The following is an 18,537-nucleotide window of genomic DNA, read 5'->3' as shown; positions in this document are numbered from 1 at the left end:
CTCCCCTTGGGGCTTTGACCATTTATGAATTAATGTGATTTATTTTTGTCTTCTGGCAATCACTGAGCATTGGTTAATAAATAAGATTACCAATCGCATAAAGGTTTTTGTATTTGTTTGTATAAATACAGTGTATGTTGTTTACAATACACCTTCCTCTCTTACGGGGACCCCCTATATATGTACCACTGAACACCCAGGTCCCCGTGACTATATGGGTCTAACCCCCCTTTCTGTAACACCCTGTCAGGACGTAGCTTGTACAATTCAATTGGCAATCCATTCGGGCCCAAAGCCTTGCCCGAACGGAGTGAGCGAATGGCCGTCGCTATCTCGTCCGTAGTAAAAGGGGACTCCAAAGAGACTCGGTCTAAATCGGAAACACTGGGCAGAGCTATATCACGCAACAAAAGGCGAGAGTCATCAACATCCCGTTCAGACACAGGGGTATAAACCGCACGAAAATAATCCGCAAAACATTCAACTATTTCAACCGGGTCTGTCACTCCCACGCCACTCGAAGTCTGAATCACAGGCACCACACGATTCGCCCTCTCCGTCTTATCCAACCATGCCAGTAATTTACCCGCTTTGTCCCCCACATCATACAAACGACCCTGTTGCTCCCGAAACATCAGTTTAGCCGCATCTGTGACCAAAGACTTATAAGCAAATTGCTTCAGACCCAGGGCGTGGAGTTTATCAGATGTAACGTTCGATTCTAGGTCAGCCTCTATCTCAGCAATCTCCCTCTCAAGGTCTACCACCTCCCGATTCCTCGCCTTCTTGGATTCGGCAATAAGGGCAAGGGCCTGCCCGCGAATCACTGTCTTAAAGGCCTCCCACAGGGATACAGCAGAGGAGACGGAACCCTCGTTGTCCAAAAAATAATTGTCCAAAGACTTAATCAAGAGATTGCGGGTCTCGGGGGAGGTGAGGTACCATGGGTTGATAGGAGCCACCCGGCCCGCCGCCTCCACCCCCACCTCAAAACAAAGCCAGAGCGGGGAATGATCAGAGATGCCCCGGGGAAGGTGCCTAATCTCACGAACTGCTGGCGACTGCGCCGCAGGCATCAGGAAAGAATCCAGTCTAGACAGACTCCCATGGGCCCCAGAGTGGAAAGTGTATTGAAGCTGAGTAGGATGCATAAGTCTCCAGCAATCCACCAAGCCGAACGTATCCAGAAACCCACCCAGCCACTGTTGGGACAAAGGGGTGTCCCTAGGGGGGTGACGATCATGTAGACCGGAGAGCACAGAATTAAAGTCACCTGCTATGAAGAGAGTACTATCAGGGAGGTTCAACAATACACGGCCCAAATCGGAAAAGGTAGAGGTCTGTAGACCGGGGGGCACATAAACGGCAAACAAGGAAAGGGTTCGACCCTCATAGCGACCCACGAGGACGGCGTACCGCCCCCGATCATCAAGGATCACATCATCAATAGCTAGGGGGAGGGAAGCCCGAACAAGGATACCCACCCCCCTGGAACCCGTGGTAAACCCCGAATGTGCGGCGAGGCGATAGCCCCACCTATTCATTGCACGACATGTATTGCCTACCAAGTGAGTCTCCTGCAGAAAAACAATATCTGGAGACAAACGTCGTATACATCGCAACACCACACCCCGCTTAATACGATCCCCCAGACCATTAACATTCCACGAAATAAACCTCAACCCGCTACCCCCCATCCCATATAGTAACGCTGCAACCCACCTCCAATGAGCATGACATCAAAAACATCATTAGCAAGATAGAATCGCCTTGAGAACACAACACACAAACATCAAACTTCCCATCCACCCACCCCCCAACAATCAAGGAAACACCCCCCACCCTGCACCCCTGCAAGAAGCTAAAAAGCCACCCCAACATGCAGTGTGCCTGTCGCCCAAGAACCCCCATTCTACAAAAAGACCCCGGAGGAGGAAAGGCTCTGACCCACCCGCCACCCCAACAAGAAAAATAACAAAGAAATCACTCAGACAGCAGAGGCACTTAGGCATAGAATCCCAGAAGAAGTTACTTTACACGAGGACCCGGGCATAAACAAACAGTTCAGCTCTCTACACCACCCTCAGCACCACCCGGGTGCGCGGCGGACTCAGCCGCAGGAGGTCGGTCCGGCAGGGAGTCCAGCCAGTCATTCACAGAATCAGGCCGATCAAAGAAAAAGGTTCGTTCATTGTACTCAACTCGCAGCCTGGTCGGAAAAAGCATAGCGTAGCGCAGTCCCATGTCCCGGAGACGCTTCTTGACTCCACGGAAGCCCATACGCTGTTTCTGCACCAGTTGAGAAAAGTCCGGATAAAAGTTCACCGTGGCATTCTCAAAGGCCACCGGGCCCTTCACACGTGATGCCTGCAGGATAGCGTCCCGATCCCTATAGTGGAAGAGTTTCGCAACAATAGGCCTCGGCGGGGCGCCAGGCTTACCCTGGCCTCCCGGAACACGATGGGCACGCTCCACTGCGAAGAACTTACTCAGCCCAGACGGAGAGAGGTAGTTCTGGATCAGGTCCTCAACCAGGAGATCAACAGAGTGCGGTTCTGGATTCTCCGGAACGCCAACCACATGCACATTACAGCGACGTGCCCTGTTCTCAAAGTCCTCCAAGCGCCGGGTCATGAAATCGTTCACCCTACGGAGATTGCCAATCTCTGTCTGTATCTCCGAGACGTCTTCCGTGAGGCTGGATGACTTGAGATCCAATGACTTCACCTTCCCATTGGTTTTAGATAGGTCGGCCCGAATCAAGTTCACATCAATGGCCACGGTGTCGATTTTGTGGGCCAAAGCTTCATATTGTTGACCTATCGTTTCCTTTATGCCAGAAATGGCGCCCATGATGTCCTGCAAGGTCGGTTCCGTTGATGCGTCCACGATGTGATCAACCGCACTTGGGCCAGGCAGGGCGGCTCCGGGGGACCCCTTCGCATGGGTGTAACGGTCCATAACGTTAGACTGGACCGGGCCCCCACGCAGGGGCGTCTTGGTCTTTCGTGTCTCTCGGTCCCCTCTGCCCGCCATGTCGGAAACCGCGCCACCAGGAGGCTCACTCGACCCGATGGAAATGGCCACAGGAAAGTAGGGCGTCGGGACCAAAAGGCCGCTGCAAGGGTACCACTAGGAGAGGACCAGCTTGAAAGGAGAATAAGCCAGCCAAAGGCCCGACAGCCGTACCGTGTGCCGGACCCAGCCCAGGCCAGACTCCCCTGCCAGATGTCTCAGTCTGAGGCAGAATCGAAACCGAAACTTAAGAGGGGGACCCACAAGTCCAATCCCCCTGCCGTTGTTGTTCAACTCCGAGACGGCCAGAGAGCCTCACCCAGTCCCGGGCGCACCCCAAGGGCGGACCCCGAAAGTTCAAATCGCCGTATCTTCGGCGCCCCGGGTCCAAATCAAATTCCAAAAATCACAGGAAGATCAGCCCAGCGTCCTCTACATAAATCCTCGTGAAGAATCAGGATATGTTCAGGATATCATGCCGGGAGTGGCGGGGGTCCGGAGAGCGCTGTGCTCACGCGGCCATCACGGATGCCCGCCAAGCTCCTCCCACCCCATATGATATTTAAAACTGATAAAATAGATACATACATATATACATTTGACTAATCGTACTCAACTGGTGCTTCTAACCACGCCTACCCCAGTGTACCTGACCTAAGCCTAATACGTGGGCGGGAGTAGATAAGTAGCAGTTTAAGTTAAGTTTGTTTTGCCAAGTGACTGACTCAAGAATTCTCTGCAAGGGGTTATTCAGTTCTGTACCTGAGATCTAGAATGGTTGAGGGCTGGTATCTCTCGTCTCTGGTCTTGATATTCCAGCTGCCTGCGAGGGCTGCTTGGAAGCGCCTGAGCTGGATTTCTCGGCAGGAGAAAAGCAGCGTCTCGTTCTCAGCGCGTCAGGAAGGCGGGGCAGCGCCAGTGGGGTCCGCTCTGTGCTGGCCTCTTCGGCAAGTCTCGCTGCTCCGATCTCGTCACCACCGCGTGTGTTTGCTTAAGGCAATGTCGGTAATATTTATACCTGTAAGGTGCCGAGATTGACGAAGGATGGACATGGATACGTCAATAAGGATGTCATATGAACGGGCTCGTTCGCACATTCTTTTGCTGAAGTTCTCGGTGAAATCAAAACAATGGCCGCAGGGATTTTCCCAGGTTGTCATAGGTTTGATTTGTTTTGAGAACTCCGTATGCCTTATCAGGGGCTGGAGGAATAGTGCTTGCCTAATTAGATGGCAAGCGTTATGACCTAATCAGATAACGCGTTCCTGTGCCGGGGTGTGGCTTAATCAGATAACGGTTTTTTGTACCGTGCGATGGCTGCTAGTTAATTATTAACCAGAACAGGGTCAGGAATAGGGGGACCGATACAGAACCTATAGGAATACATCACACCCACTCCACGCAGACTATGTCCATATTTACAAGATCTAGGTATAGTAAATATACTAGTAGAGCACGTGTATACCGTACCACCCCAAAATACATCCATATGCATTTTGAAAACATGAAATATACGAAAAGATATATATATGCATTATATGCACTCAAGCAGTATAACAATGCTAAATAAATTACGCATATTCATACATCATTATTAATAAAATATGAAAATTACACATGAAATGGCTCTTAAGACAGAAGAAAAAAAAATGCGAGACCATTTCATCACAAAATAAAATATATTTGAACATGCCAGAGGGCAGCTAATGTCTCTAAAGTTCCTAAAATAGAATTTTAGTTCTCTAAGAATAGTTTCTACTTTAAGCAGAAGATTAGTGTCCCGAAAAATTGCAACATATTTCGGGGCCGCTGAAAAAATTATGTTCCGCTGTCCGTAAACTGGAGAAAAATTGTTCACAATACTTTATTATCAAAGTTGAAGGCCAAATTCAGGGTGTTGGGAACGCCGTGTGCTAGCTTGTTCAAAAGCCATTATTTCTGCTCTGGTGAGAACATCATATCATTTAGACTCTCGAAAAAGCTGTCAACAGCTTCCTGTGAAAGTTCCATTAACTCGGAAAAAGATGTTACCATGCATTCATGAGCATGATTGCCTTCATTGATGTTTCAATCAGCATAGCTGACAGAAGGTCGTACCTGATCGATGCTGCTTTCATCTTGAACCTCACTACCCCTCAATCGTAGTGGTGAAGTCTCCACGAATGCCGTCATCAGGATTGGTAGCCGCTGGGGACAGCACAATGCATGAGCCGTGACCGGACCCAACAAAGTTTCTGCATCCATTGGCGCATCCGATTGTAGCGTCAGACAGGTGTCCAACACGCATTCTTCTCCGCATAGCAAGCACCTTAATACAGGTAAAACACAGCTTTGCCACATTGGTCTAAATGAAAGAAACCAAGTCATGTTCAGGTCTCTAAGCCGGGACAGTCCAAGGATTTTAGATATCCGGTCCCGGTATCCAATGGCTAGGATTGTTTCTTCCCTTGTCGCAGGTGTTTTGTCTGTGACACGGTTTGCCATAGCGAAATAACAGAATCAAAAATAGGATTCCTGCCACTAGTCCCAAAAGGAGAGGAAGTCCACCAAAGATGGAATGGACAAAGTCCGGAAAAATACCCAGAATGGCTTTAAATGGTGTTAAAGCCCCCGAAAACACTGTCTTAAATACATTTGAGACTCCACTGGTATCAGAAATATTTAAGATTTCGTTCAGGATTTCTGCGAAATGTATGGGGGAATTAGTTGATAACAATGAATGAATCTCTGCCGTTGTCCTTGCAACTTGGAGATCATACGTTTCTTTTGATGACGTGAGCCTGGTCGGCGTCTGAAGGAGCACTGTTTTCATTCTGCTTAAAGTATCAGCTCGAATGGAAGCAATTTTCAAATTCGGCCATAACCTTGCCTCCCTGTCTGGCATTGCGCTGGGGAACAATACTCGTTCACAGCACATGACCTTCGCAGTCGTACTTATGAGATAAGGTATTCCGGGCACCAAGCTACAACATCTGCGGTCTACAATTATAATGTAACTCCCGTTCGATAGTCTCCTAAAGAATGGTTCTATTTGTGTCGCAGGTGTGCCTAGCTGGTGACATGAAAGGTTATTCGAGGACCCTTCACAGGCTCCGTGTAAACTAATACCATTACACAGAAGTGTACCGCTTAGTGACATGGCACAATTATTGCCACTAAGAAACACTTTCCGGCCTTTATTACTGACACAAGCATGTGAATAGGGCAAGTTCCATGTTGACTTAATGTACCCTTTACCCAATTTTTCGTACATGCCAGCCTGTATATATTTTTGGCAGTATTGAAACCTGAAAGTAGATATTGGAATATTAATTATTCCATGTATTATCCATTCACTGACAGGTCGTTCTGACATTGTCAATGGTAATCTCTCGAGTTTCTCAATGCTCAGGATTGTATAATCAGCACCCTTCTGTGCCATACTGATTTGTTTATCAGTAAGGTTAAAGATATTGAATAGTGACGTTGTGTTGATTAAACGCCAAGGCACATAGCCTGAACGCAGATTTTGTAACGACCAGCCAAGTTGTACAATAGAACGCAATTGGGACTGACCGTGTTGTAACAACAGTAAGTCTTGCGATATTATGTCGATTGCTGAAGACACAATGCTGTCCAAAGAGTATATTCTGGAGGACAGAGTCATTAACCCATTGTCCACTACAGAAAGTGATTTTTCCAAATTAATACGGTCAATTTCCCATATTCTCTCTGACGTTTCAATTTGAGTTATTTTCCAGGCTTCGTTATAAGCTGCATATACAGAGGCTGCTATGAAGCGTTTTTGACGCTGTTTGCGCGGTCCCATAATGAAATCACGCAAGTCAGCACCATCAGTAAGTAAAGTCAGGTGTTGCTTAATTTCTGCCAGTGTGGATGTTTGTAGCCATTGAAGGCAGAGCTTGCCCACACTGTACGTGGTAATTATCCCTGGGTGTTGTCTTTGGGAATATCTAGGGTCTGGCCTTGTCAATTTGAACCCCTGGATTTTGTTCAGGAATCTGTCTTGACAGTTATTAGTATCTGTGGGCCAGATCAACCACTGTTTCCAATCAGGATGTGTTCTGTTTTGGCTTAATATATGGTTTACGTCTATCTCCTCATCTAGAGATATATTACCGTTCATTGATGGCTTTGGAATAGACGGTTTGTTTAAGTCTTTGATTTTGGCTAGGCCAAGACAGGTAGTTTGTTGAACAGTGTCATTCAAAAATATAATTTGTTCTGGGATCATGCAGGCTCTAAACAATGATTCTATACCTTGTACTTGCCATTCCTTTGTACCCCAAACACTTTTTACTTCAACATTTTTGTCCCAGTAATCAAAACCAAATGTACTCATTTGCTCAAAAATGAGTCTGAATATATCAATTTAGTGTTTGTAAGCATGGTCTTTGTACCTGTCTTATTTGATAATTTGAAATAAAATGTTTCTGCATTACTTGTGTTGAACCCTGAAAAATATGAATATTTGTCATAAAAAGTTCTTGAACTACCTTTTGGAGGGGTTGCACAGTGTTCCCATTGATTATAATTTAAAATATTTCTAGGTTGTGCAGATTTATGCAGATAATGATTACTATAGTGATTATAGCAGAACATTTTATCATAATTAGACGAACCCTGCAAATAATCATGTTTTGTAAATTTAGCAGACATCACTAGGTCAGACATCATATTATTAATGCTTTCAACGTCCCAATCATCAGCAACTGAGCTTGGTTTTACAAAGTCACTCAATGAGATCTTGATTTGATGTGGATACTTCAGGATTTCAACCGGACCATAGATTGCATAATCAGTATTGTCCCATGCTACCCCACCGGGTATAGGATTGGCTGTGAAGTTGACTGAAGAAAGTTCTCTTTTCTCGACGTGTGAAGACGTGTGTGGTTTGAGGACCAAGTTGATTTTCTGGCTTGCTGTGTCCATTTTAGCATATTTTCCCTCAATGAAGTGTCCCAAACATAGTACCATGATGAGCCAAAAGTATGAGGATAAGTGCACCTAAGGCCACCCAGAATTCAATCCACGGAGAAATCAGATAGGTTTCTTTCAGATGTTGAAAAAGTTCCTTAGCTTTGTCTTTAAAGGTTTTTGTTGATGTTTGTTCCTTTGATTCACTCAGGTTTTCAGATGAATCATTGAAGTTGATGAAGTAACCCGATGCCGTTCTGTCTATTGTTCCTATTGTTTCAGGATTGCTGTTTGCTTTATTATTGTGTTTTGTTGCAGCAGCATAGTCATTTGTTACTTCATTGTAGATTGGTGTGTCTCTGCTAAATGTTTTTATTTGGGTTTTTAGAGGTTTAAGTTCCATAGCATTGTTGCATAGTCCTTGTTGTTGTTCTGTTGGCATTTCAAATGTGAGTAGCCTCTTAGATTGAACCTCTGTGTTTGTAGCAAACCTTGGTGTTCTACTACTTATCGGGAGTCCACTCGGCCTACTGTTCGTTATCGGCCACATGATTGTGGTTTTATCAGGTTGATTGATACAACTCTGTTCTCCTTTTTACCAGCAAGGGGCAGTAGTACTACTGATCTTGTCCCGTTGATAGACAAGACAGGAACTGCTTTTCTGTAAGAAGGCCCAAATTCCTTCTTTACCGCGATCTTTTCTCTGACTAGATCCCCGACTTTTGGAATCTAGACAGTTCTTGCTGGGACAGGTGGTTTTTCTTCAGTGGTCGTTGGCTGTTGTTTCAACTTTATGTTGCTCAGGTCTTTCCTTGTTTCGTTTAAGTCCTGCAAAATAGCCAAACGATCTTTGATATCAAAGCTTTTTTCTTTAACCACTGAAGTCTGACTGTCAAGATCTAAGACCATCATTCTACTTCCAAACAATAATTCGTACGGACTGAATCCCCTCAGAGAATTTCTTGGCAGGTTATTTAGACTACGTTGGACACTTATTAGATGTTTGACCCACCCAGCTCCCGAACCTAATACCTTTGCTGTTATAGATTGCTTTATGCCTTTGGTTTTTTCTTTACACCATCCCGTTCCCTCAGGTAGGAAGTGAGAAGAGTCCCGCTATGCTATGCTCATTTGGCCATGTTTTTCATACGCTTTAGGGCAAGAAGAAAAAACATTCAGCCAAACGTAGCATGCTTCTAGCGTATATGCCATTATAGACTCGCAAATCTTTTATAACAGTTCTGGCGTCAGCCGATCGCTGGGGTCTACATCACAAGTGGAAACTAGTCTTTATATGTTAATTAGACGCATTAATTTTTATTGTTGATCAATTCTGGAGTGAAACGCCATGCTAATATACCGTTTCTCTCGCCACTGCGATCTCTATTGCAGTCTGGGCAGTTCTTTACAAAGATGTGATGATGCAGGCTCATACCTGGCCACCAGTACACTGATTGTAATTCTTCCTGAGAATCTTTTAGTTTGAGGTGTCTGAGACCCTCACCCATATGTGCGTCTGCTATTAACAAGCCTCTCCTGTCCGTGTTTGGAATCACTCTATCCCCCACTCCAGGGATTCGAGCAAAAGGGACTGAGTTTGCATCGATTATGTATGTATAATTGAGTGGATAATTGATCGGTAGTGCTGAGCAGTCGCCTTTTGATGACGTTTTTACCGCCAGCAAAGTTTCACCGTCAATGTGTTTTACTGTATGCTTTTTCTTGACTACGGAAGCCGATTCAGTTGCTGCCGTTGTGGCTTTCTCAGCCAATGAATTCCCTGCAACGTGAACGCCATCACGCTGATGACTCAGTGAGTGTATCACGTGAGTTTTTGGTAGTTCTTTCTGTAATAGAACTACTTGTTCCCAAAGCACTTTTTGCTTTATTGTGCCTCCTTTTGCATCCTTAAAACCATTCTGAAGCCAGATCTGCAAGTATTCATTGTAAGACTGAACGCAATAATACGAATCGCACACTATGAGTGTGGGGAATTCTCGATCGGTATTTTCAAGCGCCATCTTGAATGCCAGTAGTTCAGCTCGCTGAGCTGTACAATCTCCTAGAGATTGTGTTTTAGTGACCGCTGCTTTAAATTTCCCTTCGTGCCAGCGACCTTTAACAATCCCGCACGCAGCACTGTAAGCTTGTTTACCCCCCACTGCGGGTTGTGCTGATCCGTCTGTATATATTATACAGCCGTAATGTTCTAGAGGCAGAATTTCGATTGGCGGAGGACATTCAAATTCGTATTGGAGAAATTCTTGTGTTTTTAAGTTGGGATCAAATTCGTATACCACGTCTGTTGCAGCAAGAGAATTAGCCCACTGTATCCACCTTGGATGGAGTGCTTTAGCATTCGGAATGCTTGCCTTTGTTACCGCCTCCAGGGCTGGTATCGGTGTCACGATGATTATTCGTTTACCTTGTGCTAGGGCCCGCTCCTTTGCTACAGCAGTCTGTACCGCGGTCAGAATTTTTTCCATTGGACTAAATTTCATTTCAGCCTTTGTGTACAAGTGTGATTTGTATGCAATTGGTACCTTTTCTCCCTCATTAGAGGTCAGGTATGTGAATCCGCATCTTCCTGGGATGACCCGAATCACAAGATTGCGTGTGTTGTCACGTGTTTCTAATTTTGTTTTAATTAACATGTCTGTTTGTAAAGATCTCAAAATTTCTGTGTGTTTTTGAGTCCAATTGGTTCTTTTAAAATCTGGTTTTATTAGATCATAAAGGGGTTTGATCCTTTCTGCGTAATTTGCAATGTATGTTCTTCCGAAATTTAGGAAGCCTAGAATTGATTGTAAGTTTTTTAGTGTTCTAGGAGCTTGGAGTACCGCACATTTCTCTAGGAAATTGTCAGCCAGGCTTTTGCCTTCACTTGATAATTCATATCCTAAAAACAGGACTGTTAGATGGGCAATTCTTGATTTTTTAAAGTTGAATTTGTAACCCTCTGCTGCGAACCCAAGTATTATGGTGTTCACTCTCTTCAAGTGAGTATCCAAGTCATCATCTGTTAGGTAAATGTCGTCGACATATGATAATGCCTCGTCATCGTATGTTTGTAGTAATTCTGTTACTCTCTTTGAGAATAATCCTGGGCTGTTCTTGTGCCCCTGGGGTAAATGGCAGAAGCTTTTTTACGAGCCATTTACCGAGAACGCAGTCAAATATCTGCTCTCTGGTGCTATATTTTGACAAAAGAACCCATTAGAGATGTCTAATGTTGTTTTGTATTTTTTGCGCACTATGTTATTCATTAGTGCAGCACTATGCGAGTTTTGCACTGCAAAGGTTTTGCAACATGAGTTAAGGTGTCTGTAATCCAAAACTAGACGATATGAGTTGTCTGGTTTGGAGACAGGAAACAAAGGATTGTTCATTTGTGAGGTGCAAGTTTCAATCACCCCCTGGTATTCAAGTTGATCTAGGATCTCTTTTACCTGTTTTTTAGCTTCTTGCTTAATTGGGTACTGCCTCTGTGCAGTAGGTTGTGATTTTAACTGGATTTTGTGGGGAGGAGAGTCCTCATCCCATCCTACATGATTTTTATATAAAGCAGGAGCTTGAGCTACTGCCCACTTTCTAGCAAGTGTATATTTTTTATGAATTGGAATGTGATTTGAGAAGGCAGGCATAATTATTTCTTCGCCATGATGACACTCCCTGACAAACTCTGGTGGCCAGTCTCGTTCAGCTAGAAGGATGTCATAGCCCTTGGACAGATTATCCCAAAATAGTCCCCTTATTTTTCTAGTCTTATCCCCCTCTATACGCAATGTAATTTCATATATTTTATGAGGTTTGCTAACTCTGGTGTCTGCAGTTTCCACCTGAATGTATTCATTCGTGTCCACTGTCTCCAGATGATTCATAAGGACTTTGCGAGCTATGCTCACTTCTGCTGCGCTGTCTAGCATTGTCTGAGCCCATTCTCCGTTTTTCAGCTGTGTTCTCAGTATTCTCGGCATCTTTGATTACTTTAATACTGGCTACCTTCTTTTTCGGAAATTGTAACTTTTTATTTGGATGAGCAGGTTCCTTGTCTTTGGACTTGACGTGCTCTTCCCTGTGTTCTGATCGTCCTCTTCTTTCCGATTTCTGCGAGGAAGTCTGAAAAGATTGAGAGGGACGTGTATCAATATCTTGATATCTATCAGGTTTCTTTATATTATCCCTATTTCTAAGGTTGTATTTTTTCCCAGAGGGCTCACTTTGGGGAGACCTGCGTCCTTGGTTCGGAGATCTTTCTCTCCGCCGAGGAGACCTTCCTCTGGACTGGAATCTTTTTTCTTTAGGATTGGATTGTTTGTTTCCATCCCAGCTCTTTTTTTGAGTGTTTAAATTATTTTTAATAAATATCTTTTCAGGACTTTCAATCAGTTGAGGTTTTACCGGTATTCCACCCAGACTATCTCTTCCTAGTTCTTCATAGGATTTCTCTATGATTCTGGCAATTTCAGTTGGTTGGTCTGCTATATCTGTCTCTTTTAACCTTTGGCGGATCGCCACGTTTGCTGCTTCTCCCTTTATGTTGGCTAATAATATAGCCGAGACCTGCTTGAAGTCCTTCAGTAATTTCATACCGAGAGTTAAAGCGGGTTCTGGACCGTATTCATCTTGAATTTGTTTTAGCACATCTGGTATTACTGACATGGATGGTACACCATGTGTTTTTGTGTATATGGAAGCAAAGACTGTACCCCAAGTGTCACAGTCTTCCACGTGTGGTGCGATTCCCATTAGAAGACAGATAGTCAGAATCCTGTGTTTTTCTACCGGGGTGGTGTCTGGAAACACCGCCTCTATTTGAGTGATTTTTTTGTGCTAGCCAGAAGGGTATTTGTTCCCGTTTTGCGGGTACTTTACCCAGACAGGACTGTATGTTCTGTGGTGTAATTTTATTTGTGTTACCCTGATGAGGGTTCAGCTGTGGAATTTTAACTGCTGGTTGGACTGTTGAAGTCCGCATTACATATTGGACTAATTGTCTATGTATTTTGATTAGTTGTTTTAGCTGTATTAAAAGTTCTGCTGCAGGCATTTCTTCAATGTCTGGATGTGGTGTATATCCGGCTAGGACCGGCCACGTTGCTCCTGGTCTACCTAGTGGACCGAGCCTGGTGATGTGAATATTATGTTTTAGGGCGCCATGAAACAAGAGCAGGTGCTCTTGGAATTTGAGTGGTATTTCCACCTCCTCGAAAGGAGTGTAGATATCCGGTGGTTCCTCTATTTTATAATAGTGGAACTCTTTTGTTACAGCGTTTGCTGCTGGAAAGTTTATCCATGAATAGAATACCTCTGTCTGCCGATATTCGTGTGCCTCAATTACGAATATGACTGTACCACCTCTTGGTGTCAGTCCATTTTCTATAAGTTTTAAGGTTATAGATTTCCTTATGTTGACCGGGATGAGTATTGCATTTGGGTCATTTTCCAGCAGAGTATTGTCTGCTACTAGGAGTTCAGCTGCTATTCTAGCTGTCTCCCTTTCTTCATCACTGTCTATCATTTTACCGACAGGAAGGTTATTCTGTTTGTTTGCAGATCAGGTTTCTATGGAAACAAAGATTAGATGCACAATATTTTGGAACAGTGTATCCTTCAACGTTGACTAAACCAAGAACCATACATAGGAGTCTCCTCCTGCGAGGTTTGGCGGATATGACCTTTCACCCACTCCAGACGTCTTTGGAGTATTATGGGAAAAAAGGGGTTCTGTGTGAAAAAGCACGACTGAGTTACTCTAATGTCTTGCGTTAGTTTTATCGCCTATTCAAACGTTTGGGCGCCATGTAGTGTAGTTCCTATTATCCCAATAGGCTCTGCGCATTGGAATAATACCTTCAATAGTATAGACCTAGGACAGAGGTTAACTAGGTCTTCTACTGACGATATTAGACTTAAAGTTTTTGGTTTTGCCAGCTAGCTCAGAGTTCACTAGAAACTTTCTCGAATAGGCAAGGAGGAGTTTAACCTCCCTGGATAGACAAGAAGGGATTTAGTTTCTGACAACCATAGAACATGACAACTTTGCTCTCCCCTAATCAAGAGTGTATCTCTAGAGTCGTGTGAAAACAAAAGACAACTTATTTTACTCAGTCAGTTCAGTGCATTCTTAGTTTCACCAGATTGTAGAGAAAAGGAAGAGATGGGCGTGTTCAATAAAAGATGTTATTTATTGCTCAGTCTCTTTTCTCGTACAAGAGAAATGAATCGATATTATTGCGATACTTATGGTTAAGTAAAGTGCATACAATAAAAGCAGAAGTATAAAATAATACTGCAGAAGCATTGATATGGTTTCTAAGCCATATGATATTTAAAACTGATAAAATAGATACATACATATATACATTTGACTAATCGTACTCAACTGGTGCTTCTAACCACGCCTACCCCAGTGTACCTGACCTAAGCCTAATACGTGGGCGGGAGTAGATAAGTAGCAGTTTAAGTTAAGTTTGTTTTGCCAAGTGACTGACTCAAGAATTCTCTGCAAGGGGTTATTCAGTTCTGTACCTGAGATCTAGAATGGTTGAGGGCTGGTATCTCTCGTCTCTGGTCTTGATATTCCAGCTGCCTGCGAGGGCTGCTTGGAAGCGCCGGAGCTGGATTTCTCGGCAGGAGAAAAGCAGCGTCTCGTTCTCAGCGCGTCAGGAAGGCGGGGCAGCGCCAGTGGGGTCCGCTCTGTGCTGGCCTCTTCGGCAAGTCTCGCTGCTCCGATCTCGTCACCACCGCGTGTGTTTGCTTAAGGCAATGTCGGTAATATTTATACCTGTAAGGTGCCGAGATTGACGTAAGGATGGACATGGATACGTCAATAAGGATGTCATATGAACGGGCTCGTTCGCACATTCTTTTGCTGAAGTTCTCGGTGAAATCAAAACAATGGCCGCAGGGATTTTCCTAGGTTGTCATAGGTTTGATTTGTTTTGAGAACTCCGTATGCCTTATCAGGGGCTGGAGGAATAGTGCTTGCCTAATTAGATGGCAAGTGTTATGACCTAATCAGATAACGCGTTCCTGTGCCGTGGTGTGGCTTAATCAGATAACGGTTTTTTGTACCGTGGGATGGCTGCTAGTTAATTATTAACCAGAACAGGGTCAGGAATAGGGGGATCGATACAGAACCTATAGGAATACATCACACTCTGAAGCGCCTGGTCTGGTTCCTAAAGGCCAGCATGTAACTGTATACATCCTGGGAAGGTTTCCTGGGAGATTGCTCCCAGCCTTCTTTGACCAGACTCAAAGGTCCTCTTACTGGGTGTCCATACAAAAGCTCAAAGGGGCTGAACCCTAGAGACTTTAGTGGCACCTCACGGTAAGCAAACAACAGGCATGGCAAGAGGACGTCCCATTTACGCCTCATTGGTTCTTCAAGACCCATAATCATGCCTTTAAGGGTACGGTTGAATCTTTCAACCAACCCATTACCTTGAGGGTGGTAAGGAGTGGTGAACTTGTAAGTTACCCCACACTCCTTCCACAAAGACTTCATATAGTTGGAAATGAAGTTGGTGCCCCGGTCTGACACCACCTCTCTGGGGAACCCCATTCGGGAGAAAACACCCATCAGTGCCCGTCTCACCACGGGGGCCGTCACTGTTCTGAGAGGGATGGCTTCCGGGTACCGTGTGGCATGGTCCACCAAGACCAGGATGAACCTGTTGCCCAGGGCTGTCTTGGGGTCCAGGGGCCCAACAATGTCAATCCCCACCCGGTCAAAGGGGGTACTGACCATGGGAAAAGGTTGGAGGGGAGCCTTCTGCTTCCGCCCGCTTTTCCCACTTGCCTGGCAAGTTTGACAGGTCTTGCAATGGATATCTGTATCCCTTCTCATTTGAGGCCAATAAAAATGGGTGACAAGCCTGTCATAGGTCTTGTCCTGCCCCAGATGTCCAGCTAAAGGAACGTCATGAGCCAAACCCAGTAGGAAGGCTCTGAAGCGCTGGGGTACCACCAGCACACGGGCTGACCCAGGCTCAGCAGCCTTAGGCTCGCTATACAGGAGGTCGTTCTCCCAGTAAACAAAATGTGACCCTGACTGATCACCTGAGGTTTAGGCTGAGGCCTGCTGCCTCATACCCACAAGAGAAGGGCACACTTTCTGTTCTGCACAGAATTCCTCCCTGGAGGGACCACCATCCTGCTGCCAATGGGTCAGCTCGGGCAGTTCTCCCAGTTCAGCAACTTGTTCACCTGTGGGTTCCAGGGCATGCCCCTCAAGGCCTGCCTCTTCCTGGACCACGGGAACTACGGGGGACGGTTTCCCGCGCCCCCTGCCTCTTCTCTTCACAGCTGGGTCCTGGGCCATACTTTCAGGCTCCAGAACCCCATCAACACCCTTACTTGCTGTCATGGATCGAGTGGTTGCACACACCCACTCTGGCACACCCAACATTTTCAAATGTGTCTCCCTCTCCACCTTAGCCCAAGGGGAGTCTTCTAAATCATTGCCCAGGAGACAATCAACAGGCATGGCGGGCCTTACAGCAACTTGAAGAGTACCTGAAACTCCCCCCCATTCAAAGGAAACTTGAGCTACCTCACACTCTCTCTGGGAGTTGTCAGCAGCTATCACAGGGTAGAATGCGTGGGGAACAACCTGCTCTCTGGACACCAAGTGACACTTGACAGCTGTCACACTCGCTCCGGTGTCTCTGAGAGCTTCCACTCTATGGCCATTAATGGTCACCCACTGCCTATATTTCTTAGTGTTACTAGGCAGAGGGGGTGGAGGGACCAATTCCATGTCTCCTAGAGAGACCAGGGACATCTCTGCGGGACCCTCCCCACCATGGGCAACCATCTCCTCCCCTCCCAGGGCTACACTCGCCAACTGACGGGGAGCTGCACGTGGTGGTGCAGTAGAGTTCTTCAAGGGACACTGAGGATCATAAAAACGGTGTCCCACCTGCTTACAAGCGAAGCAGGTCATTGGGCCCCTACGAACAGGTTTACCTGTCGGGGCCTCTGATTTCTTATCTGGGGGAGGCTGGGAACCCTTCCCTTGGTTCCCTTGGGGATTACTTTGGGGCCCTTTCTGGAACTCCCTCTGTTTGCCCTTGTCCCCCCCACTCTTCTGCTGGGGACCCTGCCCACCTTTGGCTGAGTCTCCCACTGGACCCTTGTGGACCCTGGTACTGACCCAGCGGTCCGCCTCTTCAGCAAGTTTTCTAGGGTTAGATATCTTGCTATCAATAAGGTGCTGGCGCAGCTCTGGAAAACAGTTATTAGACAAGTGCTCCCAAGCAAACAAATCATAAAGAGCATCATAACTTTCCACTTTGCTGCCCTTTACCCAACCATCCATGGCTCTGCAAAAATATGACACATATTCCACCCACGTCGTACCAGGCAATTTCTTACATTCTCTAAAGGCCTGTCTGTAATTTTCTGGGGTTAGGCCATACCTTAACATTAAAGCATCTTTCATATGAGCATAAGACATCCTATCCTCAACAGGCATGTCTAACAGGGTATCTCTTCCCTCATTCACAAAGCGACCCCACAACTCCGCTCCCCAATCCTTCTCAGGGACCCGGTGGGCCAACAATGCTAACTCATATGCTTTAAACCATTGACCAATATCTTCATTCTTCTGAAAATCTTTGATCACATCTTTAGGAAAATAAAACCTACTTTCTGCAGGCACAGATGGGATGCTGCCACCAGAGGGATTCAATTCTAACTCTTTAGCTTTGAGCTCCAACTCCCTCATCCTGGTATCACGCTCAAAAGCTAACTTTTCTCTTTCAAACTCTAACCTTTTGATCTCCATATCAGCTTCTCTCCTGCCTCTTGCATTCTCTATTTCCAACTGCCCATTTATCTTAAGTTTTGCCATTTCCATGTTGTATGCTCGCTCCTTCGCCCTTTCTTCTCTTTCTTCAGGAGAAAGACCTTTGGAGGAAACACTGCTGCCAGGAGAGGACACATGACCATTCACTGGTACTTCCTCTTCCCCTTCCCCTGGCGGTACCACCACCGCATCAGAGGGATCTCTGGATTCCAACCAGGCCTCCAAAGCTTTGAGATATTCCTCCTTCGCTGAGATGCCTTTGGTAGGGACTTTACATTTCTTGCAAAAGGATTTCAGCTCCTTTAATTTGTAATCCTTTATCTTACTCCTATCAAATTCCTCCACAGCAACAGGGGCAGTGACTCCGGCATCACTCATGGTCAAAACTGGCAGTTTCAAAAATCAAGTTCCAGGAAAGCGGAGAACAAAAATAGAATATCCAACCAAAACAGATTGTGGCTGCGCTATGGTCTGCTTTCACTATGTAGCGCACACTAATCACTGCACATGGGTCATAAATGCAAAGTTCAGATCCTCACCGCTGACCCACCAATGTTAGAAGCGGCTGTCTCTAGTTAGCAGAGGTATACACTTCTGACAAATAGGGACACCCCTTTTCTAGTCAGGGCAAGGGGATCACACACTTAAAAAAACCCTGCTCACCCCCTTTGTAGCTTGGTAAAGCAGACAGGCTTATCTCAGAGGCAGTGCGTTAAGCATTTATGACCACATACAGTAATAAAGTGAATACACTACAAATGGACACGACACAGTAGTATTATAAAAAT

The sequence above is a fragment of the Lissotriton helveticus genome, chromosome 2_1 (genome assembly GCF_964261635.1).
Source record: "Lissotriton helveticus chromosome 2_1, aLisHel1.1, whole genome shotgun sequence".
Lineage (NCBI taxonomy): Eukaryota > Metazoa > Chordata > Amphibia > Caudata > Salamandridae > Lissotriton > Lissotriton helveticus.
This window is presented reverse-complemented; position numbering follows the sequence as displayed.